The sequence below is a fragment of the Giraffa tippelskirchi genome, chromosome 7, assembly GCF_054371585.1.
Source record: "Giraffa tippelskirchi isolate mGirTip1 chromosome 7, T2T-mGirTip1v1.2.pri, whole genome shotgun sequence".
In the NCBI taxonomy this organism is placed as follows: domain Eukaryota; kingdom Metazoa; phylum Chordata; class Mammalia; order Artiodactyla; family Giraffidae; genus Giraffa; species Giraffa tippelskirchi.
Window position 1 is genome coordinate 97,883,110 of NC_137281.1, and position 16,735 is coordinate 97,899,844.

The 16,735-nt window shown below is 39.4% G+C and overlaps 1 protein-coding gene and 1 long non-coding RNA gene across 3 annotated transcripts in view; one reads left to right on the top strand and one right to left on the bottom strand.

Annotated features, from left to right (window-relative positions):
• The window catches only part of LOC145512773 (uncharacterized), an 88,667-nt gene that overhangs the window by 38,009 nt on the left and 33,923 nt on the right, over window positions 1-16,735 (top strand). The window lies entirely within an intron of this gene.
• Window positions 1,683-16,735, bottom strand: part of LOC145512772 (uncharacterized) — a 190,105-nt gene continuing 175,052 nt past the window's right edge. For both annotated transcript variants that reach the window (XM_081507156.1, XM_081507157.1), the window contains one exon: window positions 1,683-4,065. The gene's annotated coding sequence lies outside the window, so the exon portion shown is untranslated. The remainder of the gene's footprint in view (window positions 4,066-16,735) is intronic.

A 16,735-nucleotide genomic window follows, 5' to 3' on the forward strand; every position in this document is an offset into this window, starting at 1 on the left:
GATGAGCAATGATGATACTAATTTCTTGAGATCGAATCTACTCCTGGTGAAGGTGCTGGGAATATTGTAGAAATGACAACAAAGGATTTAGAATATGTCATAAACTTAGTAAGGTAATGGCAGAGTTTGAGAGGACTGACTTCAGTTTTGAAAAAAGTTCTTTGAGTAAAAATGCTATCAAACAGTGTTGCATGCCACCACCCAGATCAGTCAGTAGTCATCAATATCAAGGCAAGACTCTCCACCATAAAAAAGATTACAAATTTCTGGAGGCTCAGATGATGGCTAGCAATTTTTAACAATAAAGCATTTTTAATTGTATTATATAAATTGTATTTTTAGAGATAATGCTATTGCATACTTAATAGACAGAAGTATAGTATAAACATAACTTTTATAGGCACTGGAAAAACAAAAAAATTGTGCAACTCATTTTATGGCAATATTTGCTTTATTGTGTTGATCCAGAACCGAATTTTCACTATCTCTGAAGTGTGCCTATAGAGTCTTCATATTTTTATTCAAAAATTTCCTTCATCTGCAATTGCTGACACACTTTGTCTCCTTTTTCTTAATCTTTTTACATGATTTTATTTTTCATGCTTTACCATTTGTTTGAAGCAGTGATACTTAGCATTTTTTGTCTTGTTCCTGATTTTAAACAGAATGACATTTTTAACATTTTTCCACTATGTATTAAGTTTGCTGGGAGTCTTTTTGTGACTACTTTTAAATAGCTTCATAAATGTTGCTTTCTTCATTAGCTATACATTTTTATAATGAATGGTTGTTGGAATTTATCGAATGTTTTTTCTGCATTTATCAAGGTTACCATATTTTTATTCACTTCAAACTTTAAGATGGTGATCACAATAATATAATTTGTAACATTTAATTCATTTGCATTTTGAAAAACGTCTAATTTGGGTTTTTTTATTTTATTTAATTTTGTTAATATGTCACCAGATTCAGTTTGCTAATATTTTCATTCAGCACTTTCATTCATTTATCTATGTTCATGATTGAAATTGCCATGAAATTTTCCTTTCTTGTATGTCCTTGTCTAGTTTTAGAACCAAGTTTTTAGTCACCTCATGAGACCAACTGAGAAAATATTTCGTCTTTTTTATTATCTGAGAGTTTAGAATTACCTGTTCCTCAGATTATTAGAACTCACCTTTAAAATTATTGGGGCTAGTATTTTCTTTGCAGGAAGATTTTAAATAATTGGTTACATTCCTTTACTAGTTATAGAATCATTTAGACCTTTTAATCTCTTCTGAAGTCAATTTTCATATATTTTTCTCTGAAAATTCATATACCTATCTAGTTTTTCCTAATCTGATGGCATAAAGGTCTATAAAATGTTATATTATCTTTTTAATAAATACACAATCTGTGGTTATATTTCCCTTTTCATTCCATTTTTTTCTTTCCCTCTGTTTTCCGCTCATCACTTCTGTCATGAGTTTTTCAAGGTTACTAAGTCTTCTATATAATCCTCCTGCACTGGCTAGAACCCACTTGTCCATTGTAGTTTCCTCAGCACCTAGAATCATGCTTAGAGCACTCAAAGTATTCAATAAGTATTTGCTGAGTTTTAAAAATGCATGGGAAAAGCATAAGAGAATGTGGCTAAAGATCAAGTTTTAACTAACTTCCAAAGCAGAAAACAATAACTACAAATACACAGATCTTTATTTCAAGAAGATAAAGTAAATAACAGCTTAAAAGTTAGTATGTACACTGTTTACACCAACCTTCAGTATTTGCCTAGTTTTGATCCCTTAGCTGGATTTACAGATCTTTCAAGATTTAAAACTTACAATCTAGTTCCAGTGGTTTTAATGAAAGCAGGCCTATTTTACACAACACTTGATAGGTTCTGGTATTATAAACACAGAGATCATGAATTTCCTCATTTTTCTTCACTACCATAGACATTAATCAACATGTGATCTTGTAACACGTAGTACTAATCCATCACTATTGCTCATTTTCTAAAGTGATGTTGCTGATGTGCTGGAAATAAAGGGGCCTCATAAAGGCAAAGACACAGAGGAAATGCTGAAAAGAATGAACTTGGCACACATTGCTCAACAGAGTCCTTCAAATACTGGGTTGTCAAACAGGGAAGTGTGGGCCACTCTTTCAATTTTCAGGAAGAACTCTCTAGTAATCAGCAATTCCAGCCCCCGCACCTCTGTTCCTAAACCAAACTGAATCAGGAGGGCCGAGAAGAGAAATCAGTTTCCTACACTTACTCCTCTACACCTTTAATCCATATACTTAACGATTTTCTGTTGGAATCTGAACTGAGAGTCAGATTAACTGCATGACTCTATAGTTGTAAATAGGATATCTTTGGATATTAGATTGAGTATGCACTGGCCCAAACAAGGCTCTGTAAATCCTAAAAAAATCCTTAAACAAATTCTTCTTTTGATATATTTGACAAATTTCTCCCAAAGTGAAATACTGAGAACAAACTTCGGGTAGTTGAATCCTGCAGATATGGGGTCAGGACACAATACTTGAAGCCCAAAGATGTAGCTAGAAACTACTATTTCCAGCAGTTTAAGGGAATGGCAGTTAGGCAGCAGTTCATGAGTACTGGGATTGAGGAAAAGGGACCAGAAGCAGCCCCACCTCTGCTAATAATCTGAATTTGGCAGAGAGGAGTGAATTGAAATCTCTGAAGAGAAGGCCACAACCTCATGGAACTCAGGTCAAATGTGTAATACAAGGCAGATGTGATTGGGCTATGGGAAGGAGAAAAATACACTATAGGATATAGTACCCTGAAAAGCCTTAGAGATTGACTGTGTATTTATGTATACTAAAAAAGATTGTGTTTCAATTATAAGCGCAAGAGACAAATGCTCTGTATTTGGCATGATTGATACATATTTATAGTACAACTCCAAGCCAGTGCCCGGAACCTAATAGGTGTTCAGTTAATATTTTTAGAAGGGTCTTCCCTCATGGATCAGATGGTAAAAAAAAAAAATCTGCCTGCAATGCAGGAGACCTGGGTTTGATCCCTGGATCAGGAAGATCCCCTGGAGAAGGGAGTGGCTATCCACTCCAGTATTCTTGCCTGCAGAATTCCATGGACAGAGGAGCCTGGAGGGCTACAGTCTGTGGTGGGTTGCAAAGAGTCAGACACAACTGAGCAACTAACAACAAGTCATATAAAGAGTACTGGTCTGGAGACCTGAATTCTAATCCTGATCCTCTCATTAACTAGATGTGTCACTTCAAAAAAGTCACTTTGCTTCTTTGGTCATAAAGTATTCCTCTATAAAGCAGAAGATAAATTGAAAACTTACAATATCACTTCCTATTTGAGGCATCTATGTCTCCATTAGTGCTACAAGAAGACCAGGACCCCACATCCAGTAAGACATCCTCTCAGGGAATCACTGAGCAGAATCAAAGCCAGGGAAGTGAATGGAGTGCTCAGTGAACAGCAGCTAGTCTGATGTGACTGGAGAACTGGTATATAAGAAGAAGATACAGGTGATGCACATGGAGGAAATGGATGAGCCAGGGTTTGAGAATAATCCACTTAAAGAGGTAAAGAGCTGCTGCTGAAAATGAGCCTGAAGAATGCCAGCTTATCTGTTAAGACCAATGAGTCTATAACATTGTGAATAGTGATGTCATCCTATATGTTAAAAGGCCAGTGAATATCATTCCTTGGTGCACATAGTGATACATTTTTTTTAAATAGAAGTGCCTGCTGCCCACCGCCCTCATCCCAGCCAGAGACTCTGACTCAGTAGACATCAGAATTTTTTTTTTAATCTCTGTGGTGATTCAGGTGTGTGGTGAAAATCATGTGTGTGATGCTTGACAATTCACATACCTTTCAATGTTATCCTTTCATCCTCACAGCAAGCGTAGATAAGGAGCAGAGTAAACAGAATTATCACCACTTCACATGGGCAAAAATAGAGTCTCAAAGAAATCACCTCTATCCAAATGATGAGTAGCAGAATAGAGACTCTAAGCTGATCTGCTGAACCCAGGTTGTGTGCTCTTTTATTGTAGCTCAGTCACCTAAAATGACAACAGGGATAAATCAGTAAGAATTTCTTCCGCAATACAAGAAAATATGGGAACCAAGAAGCATGACTTGAGGGTAGCAAAGGGTACATTTAAGTTCAATGAAAAGGTGATTCTTTGAATGTAGTTGACACATTCATGGACCTATTAACCTGAAGACAGGCAAGGTGATCGTCGTTTGGAGGAGATTTCAATACATTGATAGATGAAGGATACACTCTTTTGGGCTTCCCAAGTGATGCTAGTGGTAAAGAACCCACCTGCAAATGCAGGAGATTTAATAGATTCGGGTTTGATCTCTGGATCGGGAAGATACCCTGGAGGAGGACATGGCAACCCACTCCAGTATTCTTGCCTGGAGAATCCCATGGACAGAGGAGCCTGGCAGGCTACAGTCCATGGGGTTTGAAGAGTCAGACACAACTAAAGTGACTTAGCACAGCACAGCATACTCTTTTAACTATTTGAGAGTAATACTCTTATGCATTTGTCAAAGTCCGAAGGCCAAGCTGGTTGTACTATGTTACCAACAGTCTACAAATTAGAGTTAGATATTCTCAGAGTTTACAGTCTTATCCACCTCAACCTTCTACTGAAAATTTGATTATTTGTGCCCTCAGAGGGAAGGAACAGCACAGATAAGTAAAATTCACACAAATCAGCTACAAAAAATGAGGATGTGGTGACAGTCCCATTACCACAAAATGCCTGGGGCCCCTGGTGACATCAGGCAAGCTAGTTATTACATGATTAGTATGGAGAAGGAAACTCACAGTTATCGGATGCCTGCAGTAGGAAAACCCTGTGGGAGACACTGCCTGCGCCATCACAGTTGGTCCTCATGGGAATCCCCAAAGGGTAGTGGTATCATTAGGCCCTTTCCACAGGTCAAGGTGGCCAGGCTCAGAGAAGTTCAATAACATGCTTAATGTTACAGAGCTCCACACAGCAGAACTGAGCTGTATCTACCTCCAAAGCTTGTTGTCATTCCACTGTATTATGTTTTTCACAGCCAATCCAAATACAAGAAAACCTGGTGTAACATAATTAGATTCCTCCGTCTTTACGGAGGGCACCTGAGTGACTGCAAAGCTGCGTGGCTTACATCATTGGCAGCAGCACTCAGACCACAGGTAGGAAGACAGGACACCTGACCCTGCAGAGTCGGGGGCATCTGATCTTTACCCTCATGTGTTCATCCAAACTGGGAGTGTTACCCTTGTGTGGGGAGTCCTGCCTCATTTAGTCACTCTGATGTTGCATAACAAATATGGCATTTCCAAAGCATGGCACGCTAACTGTCACAAAAAAAAAAAAAAAATTGTAAGAGCAAAAATGTTGGCAGCCAGATGGCTGTTAAATAATCAAAACTTCACTGCCCATTACAAAAGCCAGAGCTCATAGAAGCTGCTGCCTTAAATTTTGCAGAGTCCTAAGCTTTAAGCGGGTTTCCCTGGTAGCTTAGCTGGTAAAGACTCCACCTGTAATGCAGAAGACCCCAGTTTGATTCCTGGGTTGGGAAGATCCCCTGGAGAAGGGATAGGCTACCCACTCCAGTTTTCTTGGACTTCCCTGGTGGCTCAGAACGTAAAGAATCCACCTGCAATGCAGGAGACCTGGGTTTTATCCCTGGGTTGGGAAGATCCTCTGGAAGAGAGCATGGCAACCCACTCCAGTATTCTTGCCTGGAGAATCCCCATGGACAGAGGAGCCTTGTGGGGTTGCAGAGAGTCGGACACAACTGAGCAACTAAGCACAGCACAGCACGAGCTCTAAGGAGGAGCTTCCCAGGTAGTGCTAGTGGTAAAGAATCTGCCTGCCAATGCAAGAGGCATAAGAGACACAAGCTCCATCCTGGGTGGAGAAGGTCCCCTAGAGAAGGCCATGGCAACCCACTCCACTCCAGTGTTTTTGCCTGGAGAATCCCATGGACAGAGAAGCCTGGAGAGCTGTAGTCCTTAGGGTCGCAAAGACCTGGACATGACTAAAGCAAATTAGCACACACAAGCGCTAAGGAAACATGTAGAATTATCCTATCCTTAAATACAACCCAAATGAGAGATATGTAGTTGATTCAGAGGACTGAGTGCCAGAATTTATTCTCACTTTAACATTGAGAAGCCACCCATAAAACATGCATCTTGGTTAATACCATTAATCCTGATGGAGCATGCCAAACACAGTAGGCACATAAAGCGTCAGCATCATCCCTAGCTTACACTGATGAAATGTATGGATGGTAACTTGGCCATAAGCCTCTTTGCTGCGAACTCTGCTGTAAACACTTTAGCTACAAACATCTTCACTGTGTAACTTCATTGGCCATAAGGTATTGTTGCTGCAAAAAAATAACCGCTTGACAGTTTGGTTCCATTTCTTGATTGATTCAGTACTCCCATTGTTTATACTGCATCAATCTGAAAAAAACCTGAGGGTCTCAAACATTTATTATTTGTAGACTTTTTAATGAGGGCCATTCTGACTGGCATGAGGCGATACCTCATTGTAATTTTGATTTGCATTTCTCTAATAATTAGTGATATCGAACATCTTTTCATGTGGCTGTTGGCCATCTGTATGTCTTCTTTGGAGTTGCTACTTCTGTTAATGACAAAAGAAATTTTAGTGAAAAACAAAATGTGTGATACCAAACAAAGAGACAAATTAACAAGCAAAAAAAAAAGTATAAAATATCATGAATGAAAAACTTTGAAGACAAGTGTTTAGGTACAATCATAAAATAAAATCAGTTATTTGTGTAGTATTGCAATGAATCTATACACATTTTAAATGTATTCAAATATTCTGTATTTTGCAATGATGACTTTTATGTTTGTTATTCACTTTTTGCGCTTATGTCCTTTTTCATTCCCCCCTTTTTTGTTTTATTGTTTTATCTTTTACAGCAATATTGCCTTCTGGCCAATTAATTATGCAGTGAGTATATTCAGGCAAAAATTCCAGTGGCAAAGATATTCATTGCAAAGAGGCCTTTGACAAAAATATCTTGAACCACAGAACTGTCTCTCATTCCTGCTATCCCTGCATTCCTCACCACATGTCAACCCACTTCCCACTAGCAGGCAGACCCTCTTCTTGAAACACATAGATCTGTCTGTGTTGAGTTCCAGCTAAAAATTGTTCCATTATTCTTAGTATAAAGTTACTTAATTCACACTCACCAAGGTCTATTTGGTCCTTTTTTTAGTTTCCTAACCATACCTCCCTGCCTCAGGACCTTATCACATGCCAAGATCTGGACAGAATCATGACTTTCTCCCCACCCCAGCCCACCACCTTAACCAGGCTAATTTCATCCCTCATATTTCTGCCTAAATGTCACATATTCAAAATATCCAAGTTAGGTGTCTCCTCATATTTTCTCATAGCACCCCACTGTTCTGCTTTCAAAACAATCACAATTTAATGTAACATTTAAGTATGTAAGTCTTTGTTAAAGTCTGTTTTTCTTACTAGAAGGTAAACTTCATGCTGCTGCTGCTGCTGCTAAGTCACGTCAGTTGTGTCCGACTCTGTGCGACCTCATAGATGGCAGCCCACCAGGCTCCTCCGTCCCTGGGATTTTCCAGGCAAGAAACTGGAGTGGGTTGCCATTTCCTTCTCCAAACTTCATGAGAGCACAGGAAAATAACTCACTCATTTCTCTATTTCTAATGCCTTCCTATCCTCTGCCGCCCCTTTTGCCTTCAATCTTTCCCAGCATGGGGGTCTTTTCCAGTGAGTTGGCTCTTAGGATGAAGTGGTTAGATAGCATCACTGACTCAGTGGGCATGAATTTGAGCAAAGGGAGATAGTGAAGGATAGGGGAGCCTGGTGTTCAGCAGTCTATGTGGTCACAAAGAGTCAGACATGACTTAGCAAATGAACAAAAAGTGACTTCTATATTGATTCGTTAAGTTGTTCATTCAATATTTGTTGAATAAATGAATGAATGAACATGGTTATCCCTTCCATGAAAGATTTTGTTTTCTAATAATCTAGGGATGCTCCCAAACACATTTCCTTCCAAACTGAGGGTCTGTCCCTGCATGTCAAATTACCTCTCCTGGGTCAGAGGATGACACGTTGCACTCAAGTGGATGCTCCCTACTACTGCCAGTTTGGTGAAATGGCATCTCACCTGCAAGACAGTTCTCATGGCACTATCCACAGTCTGGGTTATAAGCACCAAACTCATGTCCTCAGCATATGACACCAGACCATAAGAGGCAAATTCCCTGCCTTACACAAAATTAGCCTTTTAACAAATATTTGTTGCGTTGGAATCTGAAATCCTATGAAAAAGCCCCACATTTTATATCTAAAAGCTTAGTTCATGATTTCAAATATTGAAATCTATTGTTCACATAGGAGTATGTATATTTAAAAAGTATTTTTCACTTGTTGATTAAGAAAATGCCATGAAAAAATTTAAAAAATAAAATGCAAAGTATAACAATGAAAAAAGAATATACCACGATCTACTTATACTCTCCAAAATTGAAAAAAAAAGACAAAACAACAGCATACTGAGAGGTTTAACCTCTTTTTATGGGGCAAAAACTCTATTTCTATCCCAGGAATCTGGAGACCCAGAGAAGGCTATAAGGTATGCTCAGTGTTACAAATAAGCTCCTGGCCCATAGACCTCTGCACAGTCCATGTACCTGGTGGTAACCATGGCAGAGTCTACATTTAGATCATTGCAGTAGAACAATGGAGAGACAGCACTGAAATAAGAAAACAGCAATTAAGAGCAAAGTTACTAGTTTCTTAGTATATATCATAAAAGTATTTCCCAGTACTGCAGTTAACTGCCAGATGTTCAAGAAATGACGTAAAATGACAAAAATGCAAGTACATGAAGGACAAGGCCATGAAGGAGTTAAGGCAGTAACCCATCTGGGCAGATGAGAAATACTAACGTCCCAATCTTCATCCTTTTCTAGCATCTGATGGTCTGAAGTGCAGAATTAATGCAAAAGACCATTTCAAATATGGAAAGAAAGACAAAGCCCACACGTGCTTATGCACACTTACACACATGGTGTATAAATAAGCCAAAAAGTTAACAATGCCCAGATCCTGCATATAACCCTCCAGTCCCCACACTACCAGGGAACTCAGACTCCCTGGTCCTCCCCACTTGGCAACCATTCCTGTATACCCACCACTCTACTCTGGGACTATGGCCAGGGGCCCCTTCTGTTAGTATTCACAGATGCATAACCCTTGTTTAGCATCTGCTGACCTGGTGTCTGATGGGGTCAGCTGACACACCTGCCAAAATGGCAACACCGGCCGTACCTTAGGGTTAGAGACCATAAAGGTACTGATTAAAATAGTTATCTCTAAATAAACAATAAGGATTTACTGTATAACACAGAGAACTATATTCAATATCTTAAACTATGATGGAAAAGATTAAAAAAAGAATATAGATATATACTTATCTTTGTATAATCAAATCACTTTGCTATACACACAACACTAACACAATATTGTAAATCAACTATACTCCAAAAATAAATAAATAGGCAAAAATGAATCCTGACACAAAGAGGGAGCATATTCTTCAGCAATATTTACAGATGATTTACAGATTTATTTACATAATATCTAACTAGGAAATATTTTATGGGTTGCTGCTGCTGTTGCTGCTAAGTCGCTTCAGTCGTGTCCGACTCTGTGCGACCCCATAGACGGCAGCCCACCAGGCTCTGCCATCCCTGGGATTCTCCAGGCAAGAATACTGGAGTGGGTTGCCATTTCCTTCTCCAGTGCATGAACAGGAAAAGTGAAGTGAAGTCGCTCAGTCATGTCTGACTCTTAGCGACCCCATGGACTACAGCCTACCAGGCTCCTCCGTCCACGGGATTTTCCAGGCAAGAGTACTGGAGTGGGGTGCCATTGCCTTCTCCTTTTATGGGTTACATTGGCCAAATTACAATTGCTTCCATACTTAGCCAAGAAGCAAGGTTTAATCCACTTAAAAATTAAAACAAAACAAAACAGACAAACAAAAAACGAGCTCTCTATCTCCCTTTCTCTGTTGGACACATACATTTGAAGACCTAAGAGTTTCTGTGCTTTTTGTGGAGTCATGTAACCAGCTATAGTTTAGGGATCTATCAAAGCAAATTCTCATTAAATGCCTTATCTCTGGGTTTGTCTTCCATACAAAATATGAGTCACTCTTAGAACCCAACAATTTAAGTTAAACTTTGTCTGCACTGAGGTTTTCTTCAACAGGATTATGCTTCACCTCTACCATGTCAGGGTAGCTCTCTTTCCTAGACTTGGACATTCCTGGGTTTACTTCAGTTGTCACCTTGGAGCTTTTCCATAAATCAGTTCAGTTCAGTTGCTTAGTCGTGTCCAACTCTTTGCAACCCCATGGACTGCAGCACGCCAGGCCTCCCTGTCCATCACCAACACCCAGAGTCCACCCAAACTCATACCCATTGAGTCGGTGATGTCATCCAACCATCTCATCCTCTGTCGTCCCCTTCTCCTCCTGCCCTCAATCTTTCCCAGAATCAGGGTCTTTTCAAATGAGTCAGTTCTTCACTTCAGGTGGCCAAAGTATGGGAGTTTCAGTTCCAGCATCAGTCATTCCAATGAATATTCAGGACTGATTTCCTTTAGGATGGACTGGTTGGATCTCCTTGCTGTCCAAGAGACTCTCAAGAGTCTTCTCCAACACCACAGTTCAAAAGCATCAGTTCTTTGGTGCTCAGCTTTCTTTATAGTCCAACTCTCACATCCATACATGACCACTGGAAAAACCATAGCTTTGACTAGATGGACCTTTCTTCACAAAGTAATGTCTCTGCTTTTTAACATGCTATCTAGGTTAGTCATAACTTTTCTTCCAAGGAACAAACATCTTTTAATTTCATGGCTGCAGTCACCATCTGCAGTTATTTTGGAGCCCCCAAAAATAAAGTCTGTCACTGTTTCCATCTATTTGCCATGAAGGGATGGGACCAGATGCCATGATCTTAGTTTTCTGAACGTTGAGTTTTAAGCCAGCTTTTTCACTCCCCTCTTTTACTTTCATCAAGAGGCTCTTTACTTCTTCTTCACTTACCATAGATAACAAAATAAAAATTGAAATTCAAGATTGGAAGCTGGCATAAACATCCCATTGGCTGTTACTAAGAAATCAGATAATGGGAGAAACTTAGATCTTACTCCTAAGTAGCCCAGTTTTATCACTTCTTAGTATAAGCAGTTGGCTGCTGCTTATGTTACTGATGGGATTATCTATCATTCTACCATTGTGGTCTAACAGCTGAATTTTAAAGTTCCTTTGATCTTAAAAATACCCTTTTAGAAATGAAGTTTGTCTTAGGAGGGACCACACCTTCCAGCTCCATTAGATTATATAATTCATTATTTAAGACTCATAAAGGTCTAATACTGAAATAAGTAAGTCAAGAAACAATTGTATTTACTTCCCATTTTTTTCCCCAGTTGTGGTCAAAATTATGTCACCATACTTCGTGAGACCGTGGGTGGATTACATAACTGCACAGAGTTCAACTTGGCCCTCTTTCAAAAACAGAGATTTCAAACTTTTTATGTCACACTATCATAAAAAATGTTTACTGTACACCTATAAATTTCAGAAAATATACAACATGATATTTACCTTAATCTTTGAAAGTCATATAGCACAAGGAACATGGTGATCATCTAAGCACCGTAAAAAATAAAGTGGAGGGCAGCGATTACATTTACAGCAGAAAGAATGAGTGTGGCTTGGAGAAGAGTATCTTTCATATAGCATTTTAATTAAATAATCTCAATTTTACAAGTAATAAGTGAATATATTAGTATAAGCATAAGACATGTGAGCTAATACAGCATAGTTCATCTGCTTAGAGTTAGTCTTGAGGTCAAATTTCAGCTCAAATCTGCTGGCCATGTGACCTTGAGCATGTTAGTTTATTCTGCAGCTCAATTTCTTCACCTGTCAAATGGGGACTAAATTGGCTTTTCGTAAGCCATGGTTCTGACTCTTCGCAACCCCATGTTGCAAAGAGCTTGCCAGGCTTCCCTGTCCTTCAGACACGACTTGAGTGACTGAACAACAGCAAAAGTCATAGATGCTCCACAAATAATAGTAAATGTGCTGATTTTCTGAGAGTGGCTGGAAGGTAACTCCAGGAAAGAGGGGAAGTAAACAGCTTCAAAAGCAGTCAGTGATGTATCCATTCCTTCATCCATTCCTTATTTAATCACTCATCCAGCATTTATTAAGAATAAAACTTATTGTGTGATAGGAACCATGCTAGTGTTTGAGTGTTCATCTTTAAGTAAGGGAGCAAGACAGGTACACAAGTATTAGCAGTGCATAGTTAAGTGCCAGAAAAGAGGGAGTGGACGAGGCTACTTCGCACGACGGTTGGACTGTGAATGTCAGAGAAGAGCGGGCAAAGCAGTCATAGAGATACATTACATTCCAAGGATAGCAATGGCCAGTGGCTATGTGGAAAGAGCATGGAGACGAGCATGGTGTTCCTCGTGTTTGTAAGGTCTGGACTGAGTGCATTATCTGAAGGATAATAGGTGCTTGGTAATGTGTGTGATTGAGAAGAGGAAGGAAAGGAAAGTGTTCCAGATGTGAGGGTGAGGTAAAGAATTCAAGAAAAACTAACACAGCTGAGATAAATATGATGAGGAACAGATGCGTGAGATGAGAAGAATGGGATGAACCAGTGCTTACTGATGGGTGGCAGTGGAGTGGAGGGGCCAGCAGCCATGAAACACAGATATCCTCTCCGTGGTCCTCATTTAGCCATGAGCCACTTGCATGGCCCTGAGCAAGTCATCTCAGTATCTCTCAATTCCAGTTTCCTCAGCTCTGAAATCAGGGAACTGAATCTACTCTGAGAACTATCTCAACTCTCTCTCCCCTTCCACTTAGAATTCAGGAGGCCCTCACCCACCACTTCTAGTTTTCTGTTCTCGTACATGGCAAAATACAGGAGCCTAAGGGAAGCAGAATCACATGATAGGAAGGAAGAATTCAACTTGCCTAGGCTTATAAAGGAAAATTCTAGAGCTTTAGGATTAAAGTGATAAGTAGTTTGAGCTGCCATTTCATTAAGCTTAATGAATTGGCCACTCCAAAAAAAAAAAAAAAAATCTGCAAGGTTAAATATTTTTATTGCCTGAAACAAGAATTGAAAAAATATTGTGGGAACATGAGGAGTGAAAGGAGACACTTTTGGAAAAAAGGGTCTTTCATCAATGAAACACACCCTTTCCCCACTACGAGGGTTAACTCTTCAACCTCTTCATAAATTTGACCTTACCATATGAAGAGAATTATTTACAAGTAGATTTCTAAACCCATTAGCCTTTAGCTTATGCTGAAAATTTTCAACTGTTAGCCTGATCAGGCTGTGTAATTTAATTAATCATACATCCCTGATAACTCAGTTGGTAAAGAATCCACCTGCAATGCAGGAGACCCCAGTTCAATTCCTGGGTTGGGAAGATCTGCTGGAGAAGGGATAAGCTACCCACTCCAGTATTCTTGGGCTTCCCTTGTGGCAGAGCTGGTAAAGAATCCACCTGCAATGTGGGAGACCTGGGTTTGATCCTTGGGTTGAGAAGATCCCCTGGAGAAGGGAAAGGCTACCCACTCCAGTATTCTGGCCTGGAGAATTCCATGGACTATATAATCCATGGGGTCACAAAGAGTTGGACACGACTGAGCCACTTTCACTTTCAAAGACAATTTAATATTATTGTCACAATTCCTTAAGTCTAACTCCCCTGACTTATTTGTCTTTAACAGCAGCACTGGCCTGATACATAGGAAAGTCTCAGGAGATGTTCATTAAATGCATGATCTGGCAGAGGAAAAGCCAAGTCCTGCCTGGTGTCCTAGAGTCCTTTTGTCTCCTCCCTTGAGCTAAGAGTGCCATGAAGATCCAGTGACCTCAACATAAGCAATTCTGCATAAGCACGTGCAAACTGTATCGTGTTGTAGATATGAAATCTGACGCATCCCAAATTCACTAGGCAAAAACTAGAGACGCCAAGCAAGGTGTGAGGTCTCAGGCTGCTGAGTTGAGCCTACTATTATCATTTTGATGAAGACAGTGAGGTTCCTCAGTTGTGGGGAAAGCAAGCCTTCCCAAATATCTAATATCAAAACCATGTGCCTTTTTGTGTCCAACAGCCATGGACACAGTCTCCTTTGGGGAGAAAAAGAAAAAAAAAAAATCCTGTTAAAGCTGAAGCTTCAGCAGATTTCCAGATGCACTCAACAATGAACAAATTATTCCTGGGCCAGAGCTCTAGGCAGAGACTTTGACTTCCCTCCCAAGATACCCTCTCTCCAGATGAGACAAACATTTTTTTGATTAATTTATATTTTTATTGAAGGATAATTGCTTTACAGAATTTTGCTGTTTTCTGTCAAGCCTCAACATGAAGCAGCCATAGGTATACATATAGCCCCTACCTCCTGAAGCCCTCTCCCATCTACCTCCCATCCCACCCCTCCAGATTGACATAGAGCCCCTGTTTGAGTTTCTTGAGACATACAGCAAATCCCCATTGGTATCTATTTCACACATGGTAATGTAAGTTTCCATGTTACTCTTTCCATATATCTCACCCCCTCCTCCCCTTTCCCCATGTCCAGAAGTCTATTCTCTATGTCTGTTTCCCCATTGCTGCCCTGTAAGTAAATTCTTCAGTACCATTTTTCTAGATTCCGTACATATGCGTTAGAATACGATATTTATCTTTCTCTTTCGGATTCACTTCACTCTGTATAATAGGTTCTAGGTTCATCCAGCTCATCAGAACTGACTCAAAGGTGTTCCTTTTTATGGCTGAGTAATATCCCATTGTGTATATGTACCACAACTTCTTTATCCATTCACCTGTCGGTGGACATCTAGGTTGCTTCCATGTTCTAGCTATTGTAAATAGTGCTACAATGAATAATGGGATACATATGTCTTTTTCAATTTTGGTTTCCTCAGGGTATATGCCTAGGAGTGGGATTGCTGGGTCATATAGTGGTTTCATTCCTAGTTTTTTAAGGAATCTCCATACCGTCTTCCATAGTGACTGTATCAGTTTACATTCCCACCAACAGTGCAAGAGCATTCCCTTTTCTCCACACCCTCTCCAGCATTTACTTTTTTGGTGATGGCCATTCTAACCGGTGTGAGGTGATATTCATTGTGCTTTTGATTTGCATTTCTCTAATAATGAACAATGTTGAGCATCTTTTCATGTGTTTGTTAGCCATCTGTATGTTTTCTCTGGAGAAATGTCTGTTTAGGTCTTTTTCCCACTTTTTGACTGGGTTGTTTGTTTTTCTGGCGTTGAGTTGTATTAGCTGCTTGTATATTTTTTAAATTAATCCTTTGTCAGTTGTTTCATTTGCTATTATTTTCTCCCATTCTGAGGGTTGTCTTTTCCTTGCTTATAGTTTCCTTTGCTGTGCAAAAGCTTTTAAGTTTAATCAGGTCCCACTTGTTTACTTTTGTTTTTATTTCCATTACTCTAGGAGGTGGGTCATAGAGGATCTTGCTTTATGTCATCTAGTGTTCTGCCTATGTTTTCCTCTAAAAGTTTTATAGTTTCTGGTCTTACATTTAGGCCTTTAATCCATTTTGAGTTTATCTTTGTGTATGGTGTTAGGAAGTGTTCTAATTTCATTCTTTTACATGTAGCTGTCCAGTTTCCCCAGTAAATGTCTGTGTTGCCTGTTGATTCAGGGAGACATTTTGAAGAGACTTAGACAACATGCATTGTTACAGGGACAAAAAGTGGGCCATCTCTGCAGGCAAAGCAATAAGAAATAATAATTTCAGGAGGCAGAATGTGTACTTTCTCCCCTTGCTTTCAACTCCAAGAATATCAACAAACAAATTGGTTATTCCGATCTTTGTTTTATGAATCTTTTCAGAAACTATTTTCGGTACTATTTTCCTATAAGAAAGACCTAGACAGAAGGTCTTAACAAATATTTGTTGCATTGGAATCTGAAATCCTATGAAAAAGCCCCACATTTTATATCTAAAAGCTTAGTTCATGATTTCAAATATTGAAATCTATTGTTCACATAGGAGTATGTATATTTAAAAAGTATTTTTCATTTGTTGATTAAGAAAGAAGACTGACAGCAAATTCTTTCAACTTATTGTGCTGATCACAGTGCCAGTAACATAATAGGCTTTCAATAGAAATTGCCGATAAAAAACACATTGAAGGAAATTCATTAGTTTTCACAATTTTGTGTGGCAGTGTCCATCTATGGCTGTGGTTAAATTATCTCGCCCTTCCAGCTCATCCTTTACTTTATCAAGTCATTTTCCAACAGAATTCTTTCTGTCATTTGAGCTACTTTCTGATAGATGAGGAAATTAAGGCTGGGAGAGAAGGTTCAAGCCCCTGGGTCAAAAGGCAGAGCAGGGAATTCTATTAAGAATTTAAACCACAAGTTCACTTTTTATTGGCAGTGGGCATGCTTCCAGAAGCACTGGGTCATCATCATCCTTCCAGCTGTGTCCTCTATATTCCTGCATATTCATCCATATAATTATATCGCTCAGGAGAGGAAACGGTAACAAACCAGGACAGTGACCATGACTCAGAGAACCTATGGGTTCTTCTGGGTCTA